The sequence below is a fragment of the Microtus pennsylvanicus genome, chromosome 7, assembly GCF_037038515.1.
Source record: "Microtus pennsylvanicus isolate mMicPen1 chromosome 7, mMicPen1.hap1, whole genome shotgun sequence".
NCBI classification, from domain to species: Eukaryota; Metazoa; Chordata; class Mammalia; order Rodentia; family Cricetidae; genus Microtus; species Microtus pennsylvanicus.
Window position 1 is genome coordinate 33,018,434 of NC_134585.1, and position 6,000 is coordinate 33,024,433.

The 6,000-nt window shown below is 46.8% G+C and overlaps 1 protein-coding gene across 12 annotated transcripts in view; it reads right to left on the minus strand.

Annotated features, from left to right (window-relative positions):
- The window catches only part of Inpp4a (inositol polyphosphate-4-phosphatase type I A), a 102,466-nt gene extending 99,374 nt beyond the window's left edge, over window positions 1-3,092 (minus strand). For 6 of the 12 annotated variants that reach the window (XM_075980429.1, XM_075980428.1, XM_075980424.1 and 3 more), the window contains exon 1: window positions 2,850-3,092. The gene's annotated coding sequence lies outside the window, so the exon portion shown is untranslated. The remainder of the gene's footprint in view (window positions 1-2,849) is intronic. The other 6 variants (XM_075980426.1, XM_075980423.1, XM_075980418.1 and 3 more) reach the window with 1 other exon arrangement.
- Window positions 3,093-6,000: the final 2,908 nt, after the last annotated feature.

The following is a 6,000-nucleotide window of genomic DNA, read 5'->3' on the forward strand; positions in this document are numbered from 1 at the left end:
CAATAGTCTTTGAGCATGTCAATGACATTAGATACAAAGAAACACTAGTTAAGATAGACTGTAGCTTAAAAGAAAAGAAAAAAAAAACTGAAGGCAACAAATAAGCCAGAGTTTTCTTTTGGGATAAAGGACATTGTCGGAGCAATTTCTAAGATCTAAATAAGACTTATGCATTAAATAGCAGCATCCCTGTCAATGTTCATTTCCTGAGTTTTAAGTGCTGTATGTATAAAATGTTTTTAAGAAATCCACCTGGAAATATTTAGAGGTACAGGGTATTTGGCATCAAAATGCGACTAAGTTGTTGTTTGTTTAAAGCATGAAAATGAGAGAAGGGTCACAGAGATGCAGCAGCAAAGCGCTAACATTAGGAAAATCTGGACAAAGATTTTCCGAAAAATCACTTACATTTATTCTTATCGTTTTGCTGTGAGTCTGAAAGGACATCAAAGTACAAAGGAAAAATTAGTTAAGAGAGCAAGGAGCACTCTAGGGGTTTCTGAGGATTGGGTTCATGATGGTCTTTTCTTTCAGGCACAGAGGGGCAGGCAAAGTGAAGCAAGCCTGCAAGGGGCTGGTTAATACTGGTCTCCCTAACAACGCTCTGCTCAGAGCCTCTGCTCCAGGCCCAGTCTCCTGCTCATCAATCAAGGTCTGCCAAAGAAGCAGGAACATAATCCAGCTTTCTCTGCCACAGATGTGTGCTGTTTACTTCTTCATGAAAGTCAAAGCCTCCCGACACCATTGTGTAGCTGATGATTCTAAGAACTTCTCTGAATATGGAAACTAAGGAGGAGTTTTGCATTAAAAAGTCAAACCAAAATAAAATAGCCTTGATGGAAAATTTCCCCCTCCACTCTGCCTCACTGAGTTCTTGAGAGGCTAAACAGTAAAGTGGGGATGGGAGTGCTTTCCTAGTCCTATCCTTCTGGTGCATTCCTGAGAATTCTCCTAGGTAGGCAGCTGCGTAGGGCCAATAGTTCTTTATCACACACCCCATTTCTCCAATGTTCTATCATTTTTTGTTTTTGTTTTGTTTGGGAGACAGGATTTCTCTGTAGCTTTGTAGTCTGTCCTGGAACTAGCTCTTGTAGACCAGGCTGCCTTGAACTCACAGAGATCTGCCTGCCTCTGCCTCCCACACGTTCTAATCATTTATGCAAAGCTTCTGTGTGTATCCCCTTAAAGTGATTTTTTTAAACAACTAATATTCATTTTAATGGTAATACTACAAAGTCCCTAGTTTCCAAAACAACGGAGTCAACTATAATGTATGCTCTAAACGCTGGGTCTGCTTGAGAGCCTGGGATTACCCACGCAGACTCTGAGACTGACAACAAATGAACCGTCACTAGACAGGCAGAGTAGCTAAGGAAGAACGGCAAGCACTCTCACCGAGCTCAGCAGAAACACAGCCCTGGTTTTCCTCCATTCCTGTAAGCTCGGTCTTGAAGATGACCCTCCTAGTGACTTTGGCTCATTCCTACATCGTGTTGACAAGACACAAGGAACACCGCCTGGCAATGCCGTTCACATGCAGCACCACCCAAGAAACAGCAGTGTGATCTCCTGACACCACCACTTGTACAGAACCAACACTCGGAACTCCTCGGATGAGCACCAGCTCCCTTCAAAGAACTGAATTTTCCAGGAGAAAGAAACCTTATGTCAAAGGCCTACACAAGGGCCTCAGACCAGATTCAAAGACAAAATTTACTGACTTCAATCAAAGACGACAAGGATAAGTAAGTAGGACAATCTAGAGTTGTTCTCTGCCTGACACTAACATTTAGACTTCAAAACAAACTCAGCAAGTGAGGTTCGGCTTTCACCTTTTGGAGATGAGAACATTGAGAACCTGAGATGGGAAATGACAGAACCTTCAGAATTCACACCCAGATCAGCTCACTCTGTCCCCAGGCCCCTGTGATGTACCCATTGTCCACACAGGGCACAGGAGTGAGTCAAGCTGAATATCACTGCAACATCCCAACCTCGGTGCCACCCCACCCTCCCCCATTCCCTTGGCTCAGATGCCCTAACTGGCAGGTGACAAATCACGTTATACTCTCGGGCAGCCTCTCAACACCAAACACATTCAAAGGCAAAGCGAAAGACAAGAAGATGGGATTTACAACGGCCTATACTTCCTTCTTACCCAAAGAGACATTTTCATGAGCTGTCAACTCCGGGCAGGAGGAACCCACCATTATGTAATGTCAGAGGGCAAGCGACAAGGGGCAAGAGAAGCCAAGGCCCATCAATGCTCCCATCCTTCGCCCACAAAGATATAAATTTGTGTCTGACATTTTGAGTGTTTCAGTGGCCTACACACTCATGACTGGCTTTGCAAAAGACGACCACGGATCCCTGGAAACCTCTCAGGCCTCAATTAGCTTAAGAGCAAAGCAGACGGATATAAAATACATAAAAAAGCAAAGGTGGGGGAGATGCTATCCAGGACGATGCGCGGACAGAAAACGCTTCAAGAGTTGCGAGGATGCAGTAGGTGTCCTCCACCAAGATGCATGTTTATTTTTACCAGGTGTTTTGACACCTGAGATACCCGTGAGGCCTTCAGAGCTGGAAGCCCGGAACCCAGCTGAGATGCATCCGGCAGGCGCGGTGTATAGCATCCCACAGCTCCCCAAGAGGCCCAAGGCAAGGGGGCGGCAAGTCTAGGACCACTCTCCAAAGACGCAACCAGCGAACCGCTAGGCTGCACTACTGCCATGACAACCGCGGGCGCCGTCCGGTCGGGTCCCCAGTGTCTCCAGCTCCCAGGCGCCGGACCCCTGAGCTCAGTCCCGCACCACCGGACCCAGCTCGGCCCAGCTCGGCCCACCTACCTGGCGCGTTCCGACCCCGGCACTCGCTCAGTCCCAGCCTCCGTCCTCCTGGCCGCGTGCCCCGGCCTCGGCTCCACCGGTCGCTGCCGGGTCCTGAAGACTGGCCGGGACTTAGGTTCAGGCCGCCTTGCTCCGGCCGGTGGCGTACACCCAAGACCCGAACCCCCTGTCTCCGCGCAGCCCGAACCCTGCCACAGCCTTCACTCAGAACACAGCGCACAGCCCCGCCCCGGTTCCGCCCCCTCGCCGCGCATGCGCGTTTCACGCTTGACCGGCGCCCTCCCCCCCTCCCTTGCTGACTCCGCCCCCAGGAGATCGCACCGCCCATAAGGTCTCGCCCTCTTCTGTGACGTCACCCAGGAGTGAGCAATTTTGTTCCCTTCCTAGTTTCTGCTGAGAGAACAGGTAACTAGGAGAAAAGCGCTGGAAGTCGGAAGTACAGGTGTAACTAGTCAATCACTCGGTGGGCGTGGTTATCAACCAAGCTGCTATCATTTGAATGGCCTTCCATACTTGATCTAGTTCATGTGTACAGATATGCATTTATATAGACTCCCAAGAGACTACGGTCCTTCCCCTTCTTGCTCAAAATTCTATTTTTCCGTGGAAAACTTTCAGGAGATACAAGTTTCTGTCTGAAGAAGGGAAATTTGTCTGAAGAAGGGAAACTACTGGGCTAAACATAAACATTAACTTTTCAGTTTTTTTACACATCACTTTTCTTTGTTGCTTGTTTCGTTTGTTGTTTTTTGAAACAGGGTCTCGTGTATCCCAGGTTTGTCACCAACTCACTGTGTAGTTGAGGGATCCACTGCCTCCCAATGCTGATGCAATGCTGAGATCGCAGGAATCCACTGCAAAACCCAATTTTATCTTCTGAGAAGTAACTCATTAACAACATACTTATCTTCTGTTATTTCTTCATATGAATGGGAGAAAATATTGACAGAACCTTAACCCTACAACCAAAAGCTGAGTAAATCAAACATGCATGCGAAAGTGAAACCTATCTTCCTATTTCATTTTCTAAAGTTCAGGTGACTGGGTTTGCCTGGTCTTTCAAGACAGTCCCTGTTTATACCTCTCTCCCAGGAAAACTTCTAATAGCAATCCCCCTTCCCTTCACTCTCAAAAGCATCCCACTTGGGTAATAAATGTCATGGCCAGTGTCCCAGTTTCTCTCTCTATTGCTGTGGTAAGCCACCAACCGAAAACAGTGTGGGGAGGAAAAGATTTATTTGGCTTAGAGGTTACAAGTCCATCAACAGGGAAGTCAAGGCAGGAATTCAAGGCAAACACATGGAGGTAGGAACTAAAGCAAAAGCCATGGACGAAGGCTAGTTGTTAGGGTGCTCGGTCTGCTTCCTTAGACAACTCAGGACCACTTGCCCAGGGGTGACACGGCCCACAATAGACCTTGGTCTCCCACAATCATTAAGAAAAATGCCCCACAAGGAGCAGAGGGTGGGGTGGGGTTGGGTGAGAGGAGGGGGAGCGGGAGGAGAGGAGGGAGGAGGAACTGGGATTGGTATTAATTAATTAATTGAAAATAAATTTTAAAAAATGTCCCATGGAGGAGCCTACAAAGCATTCTGATGGAGGTATTTTCTCAATCGAGATTCCCTCTTCCTAGACAAATCTAGCTTGTGTCAACAATAACAAACTAGCCGGTACAGCCACACTACTTATAATCAAGCTAACAAGAGTTTTCAAATCAATAATAGCCTTAAATACTTTTTAATTCACAAGTTTATAAATAAATATCAGTCTCCTTTCAACAGTCATTCAAGACAGCAACAAATATAATCAGAGCTCCAATATTTGGCCCCTGACTCTTGCACACTTCTGAGGAATATTGAAAGACCAGTCATGTTTTCACTGTGTTGATAGATACCCCCAATCCATGGTACAAAGAAAATTAGCAAGGAAAGAGGAAGCTGAATTTGTGGACATGTAGAGCCATGTGCATTCCTACACATGACACCATGAGAGAAGGTTTAGCCTGGGCGCAATGCCTTTCAATGTTCTCGACATTGGGGCCCCAAACGCCAGCAATGTAAACATCTCAATAGGAATGGAATTATTCCAAGCAGACAGGAGCAACCCTCCTCTTAACTGCCAAACTACTGACAATTCTGAGATTGGAATTGACTCAGAAATCTCTCACGCTGGGAGAAAGAAAAGACTGGGGAAGCTGGTGCCAGCCGGAAGTGGAGCCTGTCTCCCAGAAAGAGATTTCACACATCTCTCGCATCTTGCCAGAGCGCTCTGCAGCAGAGACGAGGAAGTGATGGTGAGCATAAATGACCTGGCCTGGGTCTGCTTAGCTACACAGAACTCGTGTTATATTTAAACAGAATCCTCAGGTTAGGACCTGGGAAGACGGGCTGGGGGTTTGGAAGGATGGGAGAGGACGCCATTGGATCTTTATGCCATCCTCCCCATGAAGTCACACCGGACAAACGTCCTGTTTTTTCACTACTGTTTGTTGAATTGGCCTATTGTGGACTTATGGCCGAGACTAGCCTACCAGGCTACCAGAGCTCAGGCTCTGATCCTAATGACTCCAGAAACAGCTTCAACTTTCACTCACAACTTTGCTAGGGGTCCAGTGAGACCACTCAGCAGATAGAGGCGCTTGCCACCAAGCCCGAGGACTTGAGTTCAAACCCCAAGGGGTGGAAGGAGGGAAACAAACTTCACAAATTGTCCTCTGAGCTCCATTACCCTCACATGTACACATTGTGACATGCACACACACACACACACACACCATCTTAAAATTATAAAACAAACAAACAAAAACACTGGAAATGTACATTCCCAAGCCCCACCTCAGACGCTGTTTCTAACGAGCCTTAGCGGGGTGCTGAGGAGCATACCAACTTAAACTAACATCTATGTACAAGAAACAGCTGATTTTAATAAAAGAATTAAGGGCTGGGCAACATTAACAGGACTAGAGCCATCCTACATGAGGCTTTTTCTTAGACCAGTAAATATGATGCTTATATGTGTTAGGAATATTTTCTAACGCGAGCTCTCTGCCAACACAAATTGCCAATCAAGCCAAATTAAGAAATATCCAGGTTTAATGGGAGTCCTGCACTTTCGGGTGGCCCCTGGGGCTGTAAATGACCACCAGGAGGAA